This window comes from Saimiri boliviensis, chromosome 8 (genome assembly GCF_048565385.1).
Source record: "Saimiri boliviensis isolate mSaiBol1 chromosome 8, mSaiBol1.pri, whole genome shotgun sequence".
NCBI classification, from domain to species: domain Eukaryota; kingdom Metazoa; phylum Chordata; class Mammalia; order Primates; family Cebidae; genus Saimiri; species Saimiri boliviensis.
Window position 1 is genome coordinate 69,656,052 of NC_133456.1, and position 19,729 is coordinate 69,675,780.

The following is a 19,729-nucleotide window of genomic DNA, read 5'->3' on the forward strand; positions in this document are numbered from 1 at the left end:
AAGATCAAATACACTGAACAGACATTTATAGAACATTCTACCTACCAACCACAGAATATATATTCTTCTTATCTGTGCATGGAACAGTCTCCAAAATATACTATATGCTAGCCCACAAAGTAAGCCTCAATAAATTTTTTAAAAACTGCTTTGGGAGGACGAGGCGGGAGGATCACAAGTCAGGAGATTGAGACCATCCTGGTCAACATGGTGAAACCCCATCTCTACTAAAAATAGAAAAATTAGCTGGGTATGGTGGCACATGCCTGTAGTCCCAGCTACTAAAAATGCAAAAATTAGCTGGGCATGGTGGTGGGTGCCTGTAATCCCAGCTACTCAGGAGCCTGAAGCAAGAGAATCACTTGAACTGGTGAGGCAGAGGTTGTGGTGAGCCAAGATCATGCCACTGCACTCCAGCCTAGGCAACAGAGCAAGATTTTATCTCAAAAATCAAACAAAAACAGATAGAAAGATTAGAAAGACCTCAAACTAACAGCCTAATGTCATACTTCAAGAAACTAGAAAAATAAAAACAAACCAAACCCAAAGTTGGCAGAATAAATAACAAAGAGCAGAACTGAATAAAATTTAAACAAAAAAAGAAAGGATTAATGAAACAAAAAGCTGCTTATTTGAAAAGATAAATAATATTGATAGATTGCTACTAGATTAACCAAGATAAAAAGAGAAGATTCAAATAAGCACAATCAGAAATGATAATGATGACAGCCGGGCTGGTGGCTCAAGCCTGTAATCCCAGCACTCTGAGAGGCTGAGACAGGTGGATCACCAGGTCAAGAGATCGAGACCATTCTGGTCAACATGGTGAAACCCCGTCTCTACTAAAAATACAAAAATTAGCTGGGCATGGTGGTGCATGCCTGTAGTCCCGGCTACTCGGGAGGCTGAGGCAGGAGAATTGCCTGAACCCAGGAGGTGGAGGTTGCGGTGAGCCGAGATCGCGCCATTGCACTCCAGCCTGGGTAACAAGAGTGAAACTCTGTCTCAAAAAAAAAAAAAAAAAAAAGAAAGAAAGAAAGAAAGAAAGAAAGAATCAGTATCATTAAAATGACCGTATTGCCCAAAGCAATCTACAGATTCAATGCAATATCTATCAACTTACCAATGTCATTTTTCACAGAATTAGAAAAAACAATTCTAAAATTCATATGCAACCCAAAAAAGGCCTGAGTAGCCAAAGCTATCCTAAGTAAAAAGAACAAAGCTGGAAATAACATATTACTTGACTTTAAATTATACTACAAGGCTATAGTAACCAAAACAGCATTGTACTGGTATAAAAACAGACACATAAGTCTGTTGAAAAGAATAAAGAAACCAGAAATAAAGCCACATATCTACAACCCATTGATCTTTGAAAAAGTTGACAAAAATATACCCTAGGGGGAAAGAACACTCTATTTAATAAATGGTTCTGGGAAACTGGACAGCCATATATGGAAGAATGAAACTGAAACCATTTCTCTTACCATATACAAAAATTAACTCAAGATGGACTTAAGACTTAAACATAAGACTTGAAACAATAAAAATCCTAGAAAAAAATCTGGGAAAAACTCTTCTGGACATTGACCTAGGCAAATAATTTATGACTATGTCCTCAAAGTAAATACAACAAAAACAAAAATAGACAAATGGAACTTAGTTGAACTAAAAAGTTTCTGCACAGCAAAGAAACAATCAACCTACAAAATGAAAGAAAATATTCATAAACTATGCATCCACCAAAGGGCTAATATCCGGCATCTACAATGAACTCAAACAGCTCAACAAGAAAAAAACAAATGACCCTATTAAAAAGTGAGCAAAGGATATAGACAGACAGTTCTCAAAAGAAGACATACAAGCAGCCAACAAACATATGAAATAATGCTCACCATTACTAACAATCGGAGAAATGCAAATTAAAATCACAATGAGGTACCGTCTCATACCATTCAGAATTGCTATTATTAAAAGTCAAAACACAACATATGTTGGTGAGGAGGTGGAGAAAAGGAAATGCTTATACACTGTTGGTGAGGAGGTAAATTAGTACAACTTCTAAGAAAAACAGTATGGAGATTTCTCAGAGAGCTAAATGTAGAACTACCCTCTAATCCAGCAATCCTACTAGTATCTGCCCAAAGGAAAAAAATAAATTCTTATGTAAAAGACACCTGCACATTAATGTTTACCACAGCACTATTCACAATAGCAAAGTCATGAAATCAATCTAAGTGTCCATCAATGGATGATTAAATAAATAAAGTGTAGGGTATATATACCATGGAATGCTACTTAGCTATAAAAAAGAATGAAACTGCGTCTTTTACTGCTATAAAGGTATGTGTATGGAACAACTAGAGGCCATGACCCTAACTGAAATAACTTAAAAACAGGAAGTCAAATAATGCATGTTCTTATACATAAGTGGAAACTAAATAATGGTTACATATGGACATAAAGAATAGAATTATCAACACTGGAAGGTGTGAGGGTTGAAAAATTACCTATTAGATACAATGTTCACTATTTGAGCAATGGGTACGCTAAAGGCCATACTTCATCACTATGCAATATATTCATTTAACAAAACTGCTTGTGTAACTGCTAAATCTATAAAAATTAAAAAGTTGCCGGGCGTGGTGGCTCAAGCCTGTAATCCCAGCACTTTGGGAGGCCGAGGAGGGTGGATCACAAGGTCAAGAGATCAAGACCATACTGGTCAACATGGTGAAACCCCGTCTCTACTAAAAATACAAAAAAATTAGCTGGGCATGGTGGTGCGTGCCTGTAATCCCAGCTACTCAGGAGGCTGAGGCAGGAGAATTGCCTGAACCCAGGAGGTGGAGGTTGCAGTGAGCCGAGATGGCGCCATTGCACTCCAGCCTGGGTAACAAGGGCGAAACTTGGTCTCAAAAAAAAAAAAAAAAAATTAAAAAGTTATCTTAAGGCAGATATTGTCAGATTGGATGAGGTAAATAAGACTCAACAATATCCTACTTACAATAAATCCATTTTAAACACAGTCACAAACAGGTTAAATGTTAATAGAAAAAACACACCATGCTAACTAATCAAAATACAATTATGGAGACTTTATTAATATCAAAGTATATTGCAGACCAAACAAAAATGTTTTCAAGAATCAAGAGGGTAACTTTATAATAATAAATGGATCAATTTGTCCAGAGGACATAACTCTAAACATGTATTGATTTATTTTGGCTACCCATCAAGAAATTGAACTTGGTCTCCCAAATAATTTCAAACAAACACCTAATAACAAAGCTTTGAAATACATGAAAAATCTTTGTTCTTATCAGCAGATGAAGAAAAAAATATAAAATAAAAAGTACACGAAGCAAACAGATATACATATGAACTTCAAGGAGAAATAAAGAAGCCCACTATTAGAGTCAGAGATTTCAATTCCCTTGACTCAATAACCGATAGAACAAGTAGACAGAAAATCAGTACGGGCATAAAAGACTTGAACAACACTCTTAACCAACTTGACCTAGCTGATATTTATAAAACAATCCACCCCCAAAAATATATGTACATTATCTTTAGTCCCAGCTACTCAGGAAGATGAGGTGGGAGCCCAGGAGTTCGGGCTGCAGTGAGCTATGATCATGCCACTCTACTTCAGCCTGAGTGAAAGAGCAAGTCCCCTATTGCTAAAACAAATACCCAAAATATTCAAAACAAAAGAAAACAGAAACATTCTCTTTAATGCACCAGGAACATTGATAAAGTGAGGCCATACGTCTTGGGTTATAAAACAAAAAAACATTTGAAAGAATTGAAATCATACAAAGTATGTAGAACATACCATAAGCATTCAAAAAAAGAAAGATTTTTAAAGCAGTGAGATTAGCTACTATCTTTAAAAACTGGGAACGAAAACAAAATCCAAACTAAGCAGAATAAAGTAAATAATAAGACTACATCTGAAGTCAATAAAATAGGAAACAGAAAAACATTCAAGAACAATACATAAAAGCAAAAGCTGGTTACTTGAGAAGATCAATAACATTGACAACCCTATAGCCAGCCTGATCAAAAATAATAATAATAATAAGCAAAGACATAATGACCAAGATCAGGAAGGAAAGAGGTAAATTAACTTAAAGATTCTACAGGCTAGGTGCTGTGGCTCACGCCTGTAATCCCAGCATTTTGGAAGGCCAAGGAGGATGGAATCACTTGAGGTCAGGAGTTCAAGACCAGCCTGGCCAACATCATGAAACCCTATCTCTACTAAAAATACAAAAATTAGCCGGGTACTGTAGCATGTGCCTGTAATCCCAGCTACTTGGGAGGCTGAGACAGGAGAATGGCTTGAACTCTGGAGGTGAAGGCTGCAGTGAGCCAAGATCAGGCCACTCCAGCCTGGGCAACAGAGCAAGACCCCATCTCAAAAGAAAGAAAGAAAAAAAGATTCTACAGATATTAAATGTATAATAAGAACATATTATAAACAACATTATGCCTTTAAATTCAGCAACTTAGATGAAAAATTCTTTGAAAGCCACAAACTACCATTTTCTTTGGGAATGACAATTCATCTCAGCAGGCAAGAGTATATAATCAAAAGAGACCAAAGGAAGCATGGAAAATTATGAGGCACAGTTATAATAATAGTTTTTAACACCCAGAAACTTTTACTTTCTTTATGATCAGTTTTTTTTTGTTCTTTTGTTTTGTTTTGTTTTGTTTTGTTTTAGCAGAAAGGCATCAGTAGATCTGAGAATGTAATTTTAAATGTGTAAGATGTGATGAAAAACGCTTGACTTTTTTTAAGTCCTAAAAAAAGGAGTCACTGAGTTTTATATAATTTTAACTTAAGATTGTAGGTAAAAAGTAATTTTAATGTTGTGTTTGAGGCAAAGTGATTTCTTCTATTCTCCAGAAGAATCTTTTTATGATCTTGGTAAAAATGTCTGTAATATTCATACCTAGCATGGAATAAAGAGCTATAATATATAAGAAGTTTTCACAAATTTACAATAAAGACAAAAGAGGCTCTAGAAAAGTTATCAAAGGATATTGACAAGGAATTTACAAGAAAATGTAACAAACGTTTTAAAACATCTTCACCCTCATTAGTTATCAGAAACAAAACAATGAGATAGAATTTTTTATCTAATAGATAAAAAATAATAACCATTGCTGAAAATGAGGAAATGGGAAATTTCATGATGTCTTTTGGAAATATAAATTGCTATAGCTTTTGAAGAGTAATTTTGCATTATCTATTAAAGTTTAAAGAACACATACTGAATAAAGGATAAAACACAAATGATCATTTCAATAGATGCAGAAACAGCATTTGACAAAATCAAATGCCTTTTCAAAATAAAAAACAGTCAACAAATTAGGTACAGAAGGGAAATTCCTCAACCAGATTAAGGGCATCTACAAAAACCCACTGCTAACATCAACTTAGTGGTAAAAGATTGGATGCTTTTCCCCAAGATCAAGAACAATGTGTCTGCTTTTACTACTTTTATTCAACATTATACTGGAGGTTCTAGCCAGGGAAATTAGGTTTAAAAAAATAAATAAATAAAATAAAATAAAAATAAATAAATAAAAGTCATCTGAGTGGAAAGGAAGAAGCAAAACTATCTCTATTTGAAGATGACAATCTTGTAGAAAGAAAATCCTAAGGAATCCACTAAAAAAACTACATGAACTATAAACAGTTTCAGCAAGGTTGCAAGATACAAGACCAATACACAGAAATTATGTATCTACACGTTAGTAATGAACAATCTGAAAGAAAATTAATAAAAACTTTTTTATAATGACACAAAAAATAAAATACTGAGGGTTAAATATAACATAAGCAACAAAGAACCTCTGAGACACATACACAGGAAATTACAAAACATTATTGAAAGAAATAAAGGAGATCTAATTAAACAAAGATACATTTCATGATTATGGATTAGAACACTTACCATTATTAAGATGGCAATATTCCCTAATTGATCTACAGAGTCAACATACTCTTTATCAAAATATCACTGAAATTTTTGCAGAAATAGACAAGCTGATCCTAAAATTAATATAGAAATTCAAGTGACTCAGAATAAACAAAGCAATCAGGAAAAAAGAACTAAATTAGAGGACTAACACTTCCTGTTTTGAAACTTACTGCAAAACTACTGTAATAAAGACAGTATGGTCATGAAACAGAACAGATTTATAGATCAGTGAAATAGAATTAGCAGTGTAGAAATAACCCCTTACATTTACAGTCTGTTGACTTTTTTGTTAAGACAGGTCTTGCCTTGTTACCCAGGCTGGAGTGCAGAAGCACTGTCATAGTTCACTGCAACGTCACACTTCTGAGCTCAAGCAGTCCTCCCACCTCAGCCTCCCAAGACACTGGGACTATGGGCACATGCCACTCCCTCAGTTTACAGTGAGTAGATTTTTTTTTTTTTTTTTAGATGGAGTTTTGACTTTGTTGCCCAGGCTGGAGTGCAATGGCACGATCTTGGCTCACTTTCACCTCTGCCTCCCGAGTTCAAGTGATTCTCCTGCCTTCCAAGTAACTGGGATTACAGATACGTGCCATGACGCCTGGCTAATTTTGTATTTTTAGTAGAGATGGCATTTCTCCATGTTGGTCAGCCTGGTCTTGAGGTCCCAATCTCAGATATGCTGCATGCCTTGGCCTCCCAAAGTGCTGGGATTACATCATGAGCCACTGTGTCTAGCCTTTTTCTTTTTTTCTTCTCTTTTTTTCTTTTTTTTTTTTTTTCGAGACAGGGCCTCATTCTGTTGCCCAGCCTGGAGTGCAGTGACACAATCATGGCTTACCGCATAAATGACTTGATGGAAATGAGTAACACAGCACAAGTACTTCACGAAGCATATACAAGTTTCAATACCCAAATCGGCCAAGCAGAAGAAAGGATAGCAGAGACTGAAGATCAACTCAATGAAATGAAGTGAGAAGGCAAGATTAGCAAAAAAAGAATGAAAAGAAATGAACAAAGCCTCAAAGAAATATGGGATTATGTGAAAAGACCAAATCTACATTTGGTCAGTGTACCTGAAAGTGTTGGGGAGAATGAAACCAAGTTGGAAAACACTCTTCAGGATATTATCCAGGAGAACTTCCCCAACCTAGCAAGGCAGGCCAACATTCAAATTCAAGAAATACAGAGGGTACCACAAAGATATTCCTTGAGAAGAGCAACCCCTGCTCCTGAATGACTACTGGATAAATAATGAAAAGAAGGCAGAAATCAAGATATTCTTTGAAACCAATGAGAGCAAAGACACAACATACCAGAATCTGTGGAACTCATTTAAAGCAATGTCTAGAGGGAAATTTCTAGCACAAAATGCCCACAAGAGAAACAAGATAGAAAATCTACACCCTAATGTCACGATCAAAAGAACTAGAAGAGCAAGATCAAACAAATTCAAAGACTAGCAGAAGACAAGAGATAACTAAGATTAGAATAGAACTGAAAGAGATAGAGACACAAAAAACCCTTCAAAAATCAATAAATCAAGGAGATGGTTTTTTGAAAAGATCAATAAAGTAGATAGACCACTAGCCAGAATAATAAACAAGAAAAGAGAGCAGAATCAAATAGGTGCAATAAAAAAATGATAAAGGGGATATCACCACTGATCCCACAGAAATACAAACTGCCATCGGAGATTACTACAAACACCTCTATGCAAATAAATCAGTAAATCTAGAAGAAATGGATAAATTCCTGGACACTTACATCCTCCCAAGACTAAACCAGAAAGAAGTTGAATCCCTGAATACACCAATAACAAGGTCTGAAACTGAAGCAGCAACTAACAGCCTACCAATCAAAAAAAGTACAGGACCAGGCAGGTTCACATTGAATTCTACCAGAGGTACAAAGAGGAGGTGACACCACTCCTTCTGAAACTATTCCAAACAATACAAAAAGAGGGAATCCTCTCTAACTCATTTTATGAGACTAACATCATCCTGATACCAAAACCTGGCAGAGACACAAGTGAAAAAGAAAATTTCAAGCCAATATCCATGATGAACATTGATACAAAAATCCTCAATAAAATACTGGAAAACCAAATCCAACAGCACATCAAAAAGCTTATCCAACACAATTAAGTTGGCTTCATGGCTGGGATGAAAGGCTGGTTCAACATATGCAAATCTACAAATGTAATCCACCACATAAACAGAACCAAAAACAAAAACCACATGATTATCTCAATAGATTCAAAGAAGGCCTTCGACAAAATTCAACAGCACTTTTTGCTAAAAACTCTCAATAACCTTGATATCAAAGGAACGTATCTCAAAATAGTAAGAGTTATTTATGACAAACCCACAGCCAATATTATAGTGAATGGGGAAAAACCAGAAGCATTCCCTTTGAAATCTGGCACTAGACAAGGATGCCATCTCTCATCACTCCTATTCAACATAGTACTGGAAGTTCTGGCCAGGGCAATCCGGCAAGAAAAAGAAATAAACGATATTCGATTAGGAAAAGAGGAAGTAAAATTGTCTCTATTTGCAGATGACATGATTGTATATTTAGACTCCATCATCTCAGCCCAAGATCTCCTTAAGCTGATAAGCAACTTCAGCAGTCTCAGGACACAAAATCAATGGGCAAAAATCACAAGCATTTCTGTACGCCAGTAACAGACAAACAGAGAGCCAAATTATGAGTGAATACCCATTCACAATTGCTACAAAGAGTATAAACTAACCTAGGAATACAACTAACAAGGGATGTGAAGGACCTCTTCAAGGAGAACTATGAACCACTGCTCAAGGAAATAAGAGAGGACACAAACAGATGGAAAAACATTCCATGCTCATGGTTGGGAAGAATCAATATTGTGAAAATGGCCATACTATCCAAAGTAATTTATAGATTCAATACTATTCCCATAAAGCTACCATTGACTTTCTTCACAGAATTGGAAAAAAACCCTTAAACTTCATATGGAACCAAAAATGAGCCCACATAGCCAAGACAATACTAAGCAGAAAAAAAAAAAAAAAAACCTGGAGGCATCACGCTACCTGACTTCAAAATATACTACAATGCTACCTGACCTCAAAACAGACTACAAGGCTACAAATATACTACAAATATACAATAATCAAAACAGCCTGGTACTGGTACCAAAACAGAGATATCGACCAATGGAACAGAACAGAGGCCTCAGAAATAATGCCACACATCTACAACCATCTGATCTTTGACAAATCTGACAAAAACAAGCAATGGGGAAAGGATTCTCTATTTAATAAATGATGTTGGGAAAATTCACTAGCCATATGCAGAAAGCTGAAACTGGACCCCTTCCTTACACCTTATACAAAAATTAACTCCAGATGGATTAAAGATTTAAACATAAGACCTAAAACCATAAAAACCCTAGAAGAAAACCTAGGCGACACCATTCAGGACATAGGCATGGACAAGGACTTCATGATTAAAACACCAAAAGCAATGGCAACAAAAGCCAAAATAGACAAACAGGATCTAATTAAACTTAAGAGCTTCTACACAGCAAAAGAAACAATCATTAGAGTGAACCGGCAACCAATAGAATGGGAAAAAAATTTTGCAATCTACTCATCTGACAAAGGGCTAATATCCAGACTCTAAGAACCTAAACAAATTTCCAAGAAAAAACTAAACAACCCCATCAAAAAGTGGGCAAATGATATGAACAGACACTTTCAAAAGAAGACATTTATGCAACCAACAAACATATGAAAAAAAGCTTATCATCGCTGGTATTAGAGAAAAGCAAATCAAAACCACCTTGAAATACCATTTCACACCAGTTAGAATGGCAATCATTAAAAAATCAAGAGACAGGTGCTGGAGAGGATGTGGAGGAATAGGAACACTTTTACACTGTTGGTGGCAGTGTAAATTAGTTCAATCATTGTGGAAGACAGTGTGGCGATTTCTCAAGGACCTACAACTAGAAATACCATTTGACCCAGCAATCCCATTACAAAGGATTATAAATCTTTCTATTATAAAGACATATTCACACATATATTTATTGCCTCACTGTTCACAATAGTAAAGACTTGAACCAACCTAAATGCCCATCAATAATAGACTGGATAAAGAAAATGTGGCACATATACACCATGGAACACTATGCAGCCATAAAAAAAAGAATGAATTCATGTCCTCTGCAGGAAAATAAGAAGCTGGTAACCATCAATCTCAGCAAACTAACACAAGAACAGAAAAACCAAACACCACATGTTCTCACTCATAAGTGGGTGTTAAACAATGAGAACACCTAGACACAGGGAGGGGAACATCACTGGGGCCTCTTGAGGGTTGAGAGGCTAAGGGAGGGATAGCAAGGGGTGGAGGATAGGGGAGGGATAGCATTAGGAGAAATACCTGATGTAGATGACCAGGTAATGGATGCAGCAAACTGTCATGGCACATGTATACCTAAGTAACAAACCTGCACATTCTGCACATGTACCCCAGGACTTAACATATAATTTAAAAAAAAAAGAAATATTACAGAAATAAGAAGTGAAATATGCTAGCAGCACTGTACCACAAACTGTCTCAGCCTGGTGAAAGAGATTAAACCTTGCATGGGAGCAGTTAAACTTCATGAGAGGGATCACTGCTTTTGTCACATCTGCAGCAGTTAACATGTGAACCTTAGGAATGCTGGGGTCTGTAGGCTTGCATGGTGGTCATTAAAGTTTCTGCCTCTTTCTCGTGTCTAAACGACTGAGGCGACCACTTTCAGGAGCTCCTCTAAAGTACTACCTGGTCCCGGGAGCATTTCTGAGTATAAAATGGAGGCGGTAAAATTTGCTGGTTACCCATTCTGAAAGACAGGGAACTTGGCGTCTCTCATTCCCTTTCTTCAGTGAAAACTTGGGGTGTGAGGAAGAGAGAAAGCAGGCATTCCCCTTTTTTCTTCTGCCTTTTTATCTGAGTCCTGGAGACCCTGGCAGGTGCCACCCATGGGTGCCAATGTGGCATGCACCCACGAAGGGGGGGAGGGGCCTGGAAAATAGGAATTACGCACACTCACTATGCCTCTACCTCCCCTTTGGGTTGACTGGGCTTCCTTTATGCCACGGAGCATGGGTTCCCTCTACAAAGCAGGGGTTTCACTGGCAGGAACTGGGCCCACCCATGTACACCGCGCCTGTCACCTGGCTTTGGATTCCCGCAGATCTGGTTTTCCTTTCTAGGGCCTCAACCGGAAGCTTAGAACCAAGTTTGGAACAACAAAATAAAGCGTTTCAGTGTTTCAGAGGCTGCACGGACGTTGCCAAATTTGCAGTTATCAGCCAGGAGGGGGGTTTCCCCTCTGCCGCCTCCCTCCCTCCCTCCCGTAAGCAAAGTGCCGGGGTAGGAAAAGAACCCTCTCGCTTAGAAAAGGAAAAAAGGTCAAAGTACAAACGTGCTGGCACTGGGGGAAGAGCCGCTTGCTCTGCTGAAACGGGTTTCTTTAATCACTCTATCCCGCCCCCGGTTCAGACCAGCGAAACCTCTGCGGGGTTGGAAACGGTGCCAACACTCCTTTGACCCAAGGGCGAGAGAGAGGTGGCAGGGTCTCGGAAGAGACACAGGTCCGACAGGTCCCCGTTCGAACTCACCCTTCGTCATTTCCTGGACAGGCCCAGGTGAGACAGGGCGGTTCCCTTCACCTGGAGCCCCTTCGGGGCGGGCGCCGGAGCAGCGCGTTTCGCTCGGGTCGTCTCTGGCCACGTCCCCCGAGGGAGCCTGGTCTCTGCAGGCCGCACAGCAGCGTCCCAGCCCTGCCCTCGGGACCAGGGTTCGGGTCCTGCCCGGAGTCCAGGAAGACTGAGGTCACAAGAAGGACTGCAGAGCAGAGTCGGCGGAGGCCTCTGAGCGGTGGCTCTCGGTGGGGCGGGAGCTGGAGAGGGGATGGGGAGGGAAGGCGACCCTCCCTGCAGCCTCAGCCTCAGCCGCCTGTGCGTCTGCTCTGCCAGCTGAAGTCTTTTACGGGCCCAGGACAGGGGCGTGGCGGGCCAGAAGAGCAACATTTGGGCAGAAAAACAGGGTCAGCTGTTTTCAAGGCTGTGATTCCAGGCTTACGTGTGGGGTTTAGCTGGGAGCCCAGCCACTCTGTGTCAGTGATAGTTGTGCGACTTATCAATGTACTAAAAACCATTGAACTGTGTACTTTAAATAGATTAACTGTATAATATATGAATTATATCTCAGTAAAGCTGTTTTAAAAAAAAATGCATATACCTTACTCTAGTCATTCCAGGTCTACAGCGATACTAGCATAAAGATGTAATATGTGGCTAATAACAATAAATATTGGAAATACTTGATCTTGCAAATGCATGATCAATAAGGCAGTGGAGGCAAAAACTAGGTTTCCCAGGAGCTCTGGGCTTCTCAGCTTCTAAGTAGCAATCTCAAGGAAGTAGGACTCTGACTGAAACGGTCACAGACCTACTCCTTAGACCAATCACTGTTCCCATAGAGACGGCTCATTATGATTTGTGGGGTCAGAATCCTGTCCCCACTGCTGAAATCAGGAATTCAGGGTCCTGGGAGAGACACCCGTGCCACCCACCTGATTTTTTCTGGAAGGTTGACTTTAAACGGAAGAAGAGAGCAAGAGATCAATATAGCCTCAGTGTGGAGGTGAGGTGTTAGTTTTAGAATAGACGTGACTTGAAGATGTTTAAACGGGATTGTGCAAAGTAGCCAATATAGAGGGAGCAGTTAAAGACACAAAAGAAATGGAACCATTTCCAATCAATAGATCTCAGGAAATTATTATTTCCCACTATCCCTCAGAAAATTATATTCAATAAAGGAATTTGTTCCTAGATCCTTGGAGGATAATCCAGGTTCTGTCTTAACTTTCCTCTTCATGCTTAAGTAATACAAAGTTGAATCTTCACTTTAAACCACATTACACAGACTTGAGGGTGAAACTCCAATGCCCAGGCCATTACGTTAATCAATAGTTCAACCTTCGTTTGTTTTTTTGTTTTTGTTTTTGTTTTTGTTTTTGTTTTTGTTTTGAGATAGAGTTTTCGTTCTCATTGCCCAGACTTGAGTGCAATGGCATGATCTCGGCTCACTGCAACCTCCACCTCACAGGTTCAAGCAATTCTCCTGTCTCAGCCTCCCCAGTAGCTGGGATCACAGGCATGTGCCACTACACACAACTAATTTTGTATTTTTAGTAGAGATGGGGTTTCACCATATTGGCCATGACGGCCTCGAACTCTTGACTTCAGGTGATCCACCAGCCTCAACTGCCTGAAGTGCTGGGATTACTGGCATGAGCCACCACACCCAGCCTCAACCTTCATTAAAAATAGGATTCCCAGCCAGGCATGGTGGTTCACGCCTGCAATCCCAGCACTTTGGGAGGCTGAGGTGGGAAGATCAGGAGATCGAGACCATCCTGGCCACCATGGTAAAACCCTGTCTCTACTAAAAATACAAAAATTAGCCTGGTCTGGTAGTGCATGCCTGTAGTCCCAGCTACTTGGGAGGCTGAGGCAGGAGAATCACTTGAACCCGGGAGCCAGAGGTTGCAGTGGGCTGAGATAGCGACACTGCACTCCAGCCTGAGCAACAGAGGGAGACTTCATCTCAAAAAAAAAAAAAAAAAAAAAAAAAAGGGAGGGGGGATTCCCTCCACTTACTCCTCAGTGAGGGCGTAATTGCAGCAGGCCACCTGTCTTTGCAAAAGGGAGTGTGGTAATCTCTGTTTTGTTTGTTCACCTTCCCTCACATTCTCAGCTGCTGTAGCTGACCCCTCTGAGTTGGAACACGAAGAGGGAGAAGAAAGGGAAGCAGAAAGCTCTTCCTTGACTGGTACTATTTTAAGATGGCTTTGCACTCTCTGGTTTTGGCAGATGTTTCAAACTGAGTCATACTTAAAGATGGTTTCATGGATTCTTTGGACACTGTCCTGCAGGACCCTTCCAACTACAACTCCTATGACATGGGCCAGACATTCTGTTCTTATAGTTCCTGATCCACCCTTAGCTGGAAACAAGGGCCCACTTCTCAGAACCTCTGTTGGGGACCCATTCTCTTCCCAGGCAACCTTCTTAGAAAAATCTCTTGCTAAGTGAAAGTGTATGTTTTCCTCATTGGGCGAATCGAGGCACTGTTTCAGGTCATCTGCAGCAAAAGGCATTTTCGCTGATAGAGCAGCATGAATTAAATTTTTTCTCCTCCTGGTGTCTTGCCTATTTTTTGGGAGGGGAGTTGTTGCTTCTTTGTGTGTTCGATTTCTCTTTAGAAAATTTCACTGGTTCTGATTTAGAAGGTTTAAACTTCATCCATTCAGAGCCTCAGAGAAAAGCCTTGTTATATAAGAAGAATATTGAGAAAATTATTAAATTATGATTTTGAATAAAAACTATAATAAAGAACTACTTTTAAAAGTAATTCTTGAGAATTTTATCCCAAGACCAGCAAAGGGCAGAGTTCCTGGACTTTTCTCCTTGAAACTTCCTAAGTGAGTTTTCTCTGAGATTGACAGTTTTAGGAAATTAGATGGAATGAATGTCCATATGTTTTAAGCAGTAACTGTAATATATTAATAGCTGCCTTAAAACTGATCAGAAGCCAAAAGAAATAAAGAGACTAATTTTTGCACCCAGCTGCATGCTAAACTAAGCATGCAGTGAACCAGTCTGAACCTAAATATAACTGCTACTTTCAGATGTCTATTTAATTTTATAAGTAACTCAGACCAGGCGTGGTGGCTCACACCTGTAATCCCAGCACTTTGGGAAGCCGAGTCAGGTGAATCACCTAAGGTCAGGAGTTTGAGACCAGCCTGACAAACATGGAGAAACCCCATCTCTACTGAAAATACAAAAATTAGCTGGGTGTGGTGGTGGGTGCCTCTAATCCCAGCTACTTGGGAAACTGAAGCAGGAGAATCACTTGAACCCGGGAGGCAAACGTTACGGTGAGCCAAGATCACATCATTGCACTCCAGCCTGGGCAACAGAGTGAGACTTTGTCTCAAAAAAAAAAAAATTTATACGTAACACATAGATATATCCTATCCTATTATAAAAGATTCAATTCAAAACAAGAACAGCAGCAAAAAAAAAAAAAAAAAAAAAAAAAAAAGATGTAGGCAGTCTCAAAGTTCCTTTCCTTTTTCATAAGTATTTGCACACACACATATAACTGAATGTTTTACACAAATGAAATGATAACAAACGTATTTTTCTATGACTTGCATTTTTAGTTAATAATTCATTTTGAAAATTTTCCATGTGCTGAGCTCATTTTAGCAACTGCTATTCAATAGTAGGGTGTATATATTTATTCAATCATATCTATTAATGGATATTTAAATTCCTTCTCATTTTAGTAATTAAAAACAATGCTGTAATGAATAATAAACATTCCTTTATTCATATTTTTCTATAGCATTTGAAAAAATCAATTAAAACAGAAAACAGCTAGAATGACATACTATCCTCTTAACCACTCCCATATATATGTTTGCTTCACATTTTTACTTTAGTTGCATATAGAGAATTGCCTAACTGATTTGTAATAATACCATTTGAACAAATAGAGCACTGCCCACGTGAATATAACCTAAAATAGTATCCTTAATAAATGCTACTTATATCTCAAAATGGAACTGTGACAGACAAATTCATGAGATGACCGATCTGAGAATGCAAGCTGACTTTCAGTGCGGTTTATTATTCCTTTCTTCCTTCTTTCTTACCTTCTTTTCTTCATTCCTTTTCTCGCTTCTTTTCTTCATTTTTTTCTCTCTTCTTTTCTTCATTTTTTTTCTCTTCCTTCCCTCCTTCCAGCCTTCCTTTTTCCCTCCTCTCACACTAGGCTACCACTACCGTTTATTGAGTGTTAGAATGTACCTTTCAAGTCTTGGTACCTCATTACTCATTGAGGCATAAGTGTGTAATAGTTATTATGTATGGGCCGGGCACTGTGGTTCACACCTGTAATCCCAACACTTTGGGAGGCTCAGGCAGGTGGATCACCTGAGGTCAGGAGTTTGTGACCAGCCTGACCAACACGGTGAAAACCCATCTCTACTTAAAATACAAAAAATTAGGCCGGGCGCGGTGGCTCAAGCCTGTAATCCCAGCACTTTGGGAGGCCGAAGCGGGTGGATCACGAGGTCAAGAGATCGAGACCATCCTGGTCAACATGATGAAACCCCGTCTCTACTAAAAATACAAAAAATTAGCTGGGCATGGTGGCATGTGCCTGTAATCCCAGCTACTCAGGAGGCTGAGGCAGGAGAATTGCCTGAACCCAGGAGGCGGAGGTTGCGGTGAGCCGAGATCGTGCCATTGCACTCCAGCCTGGGTAACAAGAGTGAAACTCTGCCTCAAAAAAAAAAAAAAAAATTAGCCAGCTGTGGTGGTGGGTGCCTGTAATCCCAGCTACTCGGGAGGCTGAGGTAGGAGAATCACTTGAATTTGGGAGGTGAAGTTTGCAGTCAGCTGAGATTGCGCCATTGCACTCCAGCCGGGGTGACAAGAGCAAGACTCCTTCTCAAAAAAGAAAAAAATTATTATATATGGACAACAAAGAGGTGTTTTAAATTTACACGCTGTTAGAAGACTAAAAGATCCATTTCAGCAAGTGATTCCTCTTTTAAGCAGTTACAAAATTACACTTGTCAAACTGTTTGTTTTTCATTAAAAGGGAAGACTTACATTTTTTTATTGCCTGAAAGAAAACCCTTCCATGCTTTCATGTTACGTAGCCTATAAATAGATTTTCTTATTCAGCAGAAAGGAAGCAGAAATGTGATAAGTTTTACATGCAGCACGAAATATTCCTGTGGTTCATGGGTGGACACACTGAACAATGAAACCAAATCTCCTGCACATAGTATCATCTACATTAGCAGTAATTCTTAATTTGACAACCTAAGAATATTGTAACAGAATCAAGGTCTGAAGGCCTCAGAGGGTATTTTTAGACTTCTATGGGGTCATGGTCTGCTCTTTTTAGGTGTGGATTTCACGTATTAAAATTCAGTAACTAGTGTTCCAAACTTCATAAAGCCAGTAAGGCAGCAAGCATAATGAAGCAATGCTATGCATCCCAAATAATAACAGAGGATATCTTTTCATTTTAATTCCAATATTGTTTTCAATAATATTTCAACATGTTTCCTGTTGTGCCCTGGTATTCTTAGGAAGCCAATTGTAACAGCCTTTGCGATTTGACAGTAAAGAGCCCACAAAATAATAAGCACTAAGTTATTCATTGCCCATTAGCACAAATTGGTATCAGGTTAGGTATCAGTCAAGGGAGGCAATGGATAACATTCCTTGTATGTGTCAAATAAACTTGTGAAACTGGATTTCCTGCCAGGTTAAATTTAATTCAACCACACTGAATAAAGAAAAATTTCAGGGAAATAGATTTCTTAGAAGGCTTTAAAAGTGGTTTAAGTTTTTCAGATGAGTCTTTTTTTTAAAATCTCACATTAATTATATTTTCTCAGCATTTTCATGCTAAAACTCAGAGTAACCTCTCTATACCTTGAAGATTGTTTTAAAATATAATGAATTAGAATCAAGTTTGAACTTGTATCAGCAAATGCATTTACAAAATTAGAAAGAATTTTTTTTAATGCACTAGTAAATCCAGAACATGTTTTCATTCTAATTCTGATTCATTCTAAGTGATCTGTGTAACTGTTGCAAGTATTTTATACTGCTTGTGATTCATAAATTGTAGGTGCTTTCTGATATGTTGATTGTATGATGAATTAGTATTCTAATATTCAAATTTTTGAAGTGTGTATTTTAAATGATTTTACTAACCAATTAAATAGGTCTTTTAAAAAGACTATTATTCGTTCTTAAAGTTGCAACAAATGCATTTCATTTGATTCCTGCTCAATGGTTATATGGAATCAGATCCTGAGATGTGGAAGACTCATTTGTTACTCATTTTCCTTTGCTGACTATTTACACCAATCCCTTGGCTATTTCTATTTTGTAGAGAAGAAATCTAGTTGAATGCATAGCGATGTTGAATAATTTGCCCAAAGCCACACAGCACTTTAATAAAAAATTAGAATCTGTCTTCCAGAAATTTCAGGATGTGACTTAACTTACTAAATGATCTTAAAATACCAATACAGTGACTGAAGATAGGAATGAATTACAGTTGATGCCATAGTGCAGAAATGTTGATGCTTGCTAATTGCCATAATCAAAATTTAAAAAAAAATAGATATTATAGTGGATTTGGTAGAAAGGGAACATTGTTACTCTGCTGGTGGGAATATAAACTAGTACAATCACTATGGAAAACAGTGTGAAGATTTCTTAGAGAACTAAAAGTAGAACTACCATTTCATCCAGCAATCCCACTACTGGGTATCTGCCCAGAAAAAAGACATCATTATACAAAGAAAGATACTTGTGGGCCAGGCATGGTGGCTCATGGCTGTCATCCCAGCACTTTGGGAGGTCTAGGCAGGTGGATCACCTGAGGTCTGGAGTTTGAGACCAGCCTGGCCAACATGGAGAAACCCCATCTCTACTAAAAATAGAAAATTAGCCAGGCATGGTGGCACGTGCCTGTAATCACAGCTACTTGGGAGGCTGAGGTAGGAGAATCGCTTGAACACAGGAGACGGAGGTTGCAGTGAGCTGAGATCGCGCCACTGCACTCCAGCCTGGGCGACAAGAGTAAAACTCCATCTCAAAAAAAAAAAAAAGATACTTGCACATGCATGTTTATAGCAGTACAAACATGGAACCAGCCCATCAATCAATGGATGGATAAAGAAGTTGTGGTTTATTTTGAAGCAACTTGGATGAAATTGGAGACCATTATTCTAAGTGAGGTAACACAGGAATGAAAAACCAAACATCCTATGTTCTCACTCTAAGCCTCGAAGATGCAGAGGCGTAAGAATGATACAATAGACTTTGGGGACTCGGGGAAAGGGTGGGAGGGGGTGAGGGATAAAAGCTAACCCTGAGTACAGTGTACACTGCTTGGGTGATGGGTGCCCCAAAATCTCAGAAGTCACCACTAAAGAACTTATTCTTGTAACCCAATGCCACCTGTTCCCCCAAATCCTATTGAAATTAAGGGTTTTTAAAAAAAGGTGTCAATGCTTGATATATTTATCATTGTTTCTAAGAGGAAAAAAGGAGAAACTAAACAAAATAAGAAATATGAATGGAAAATTAACATATAAAATATGTACACCCTCTCTAAGAACTAAGAAAATAGTAGATACGCATAGAAAAAAATGTGCAAGGATATAGACTACTTAATAATAGTTGCTTTGGGGAATTAGGCTTATGGCAGAAATTTTTTTTTTTTAATTTTTTGAGTCAGGGTCTCGCTGTGTCTCTCAGGCTGGAGTGCAGTGGCATGATCCCGGCTCACGGCAGCCTCCACCTCCTGGGTTCAAATGTTCTCCCACCTCAGCTTCCCAAGTAGCTGGGACCACAGGCACACGCCACCATGCTTGGCTAATTTTTGCATTTTTTGTAGAAAAGAGTTTTCACTGTGTTGCCCAGGCTGGTCTCAAACTCCTGTACTCAAGCGATCTACCAGCCTTGACCTCCCAAAGTGCTGGGATTACAGGTATGTGCCACCATGCCTGGCTCATTTTTAAATTTAAATGTTTTTATATTGTATATATTTGTTCCAGTCAAAAAGTA

General features: G+C 38.8%; 1 long non-coding RNA gene across 1 annotated transcript in view; it reads right to left on the reverse strand.

The window, feature by feature from the left end:
* LOC141585399 (uncharacterized) overlaps nucleotides 1–11,856 on the reverse strand; it is a 168,448-nt gene extending 156,592 nt beyond the window's left edge. The window contains exon 1 of the long non-coding RNA XR_012518839.1: nucleotides 11,666–11,856. This is a non-coding gene — a long non-coding RNA (uncharacterized LOC141585399). The remainder of the gene's footprint in view (nucleotides 1–11,665) is intronic.
* Between the last annotated feature and the right edge of the window lie 7,873 nt (nucleotides 11,857–19,729).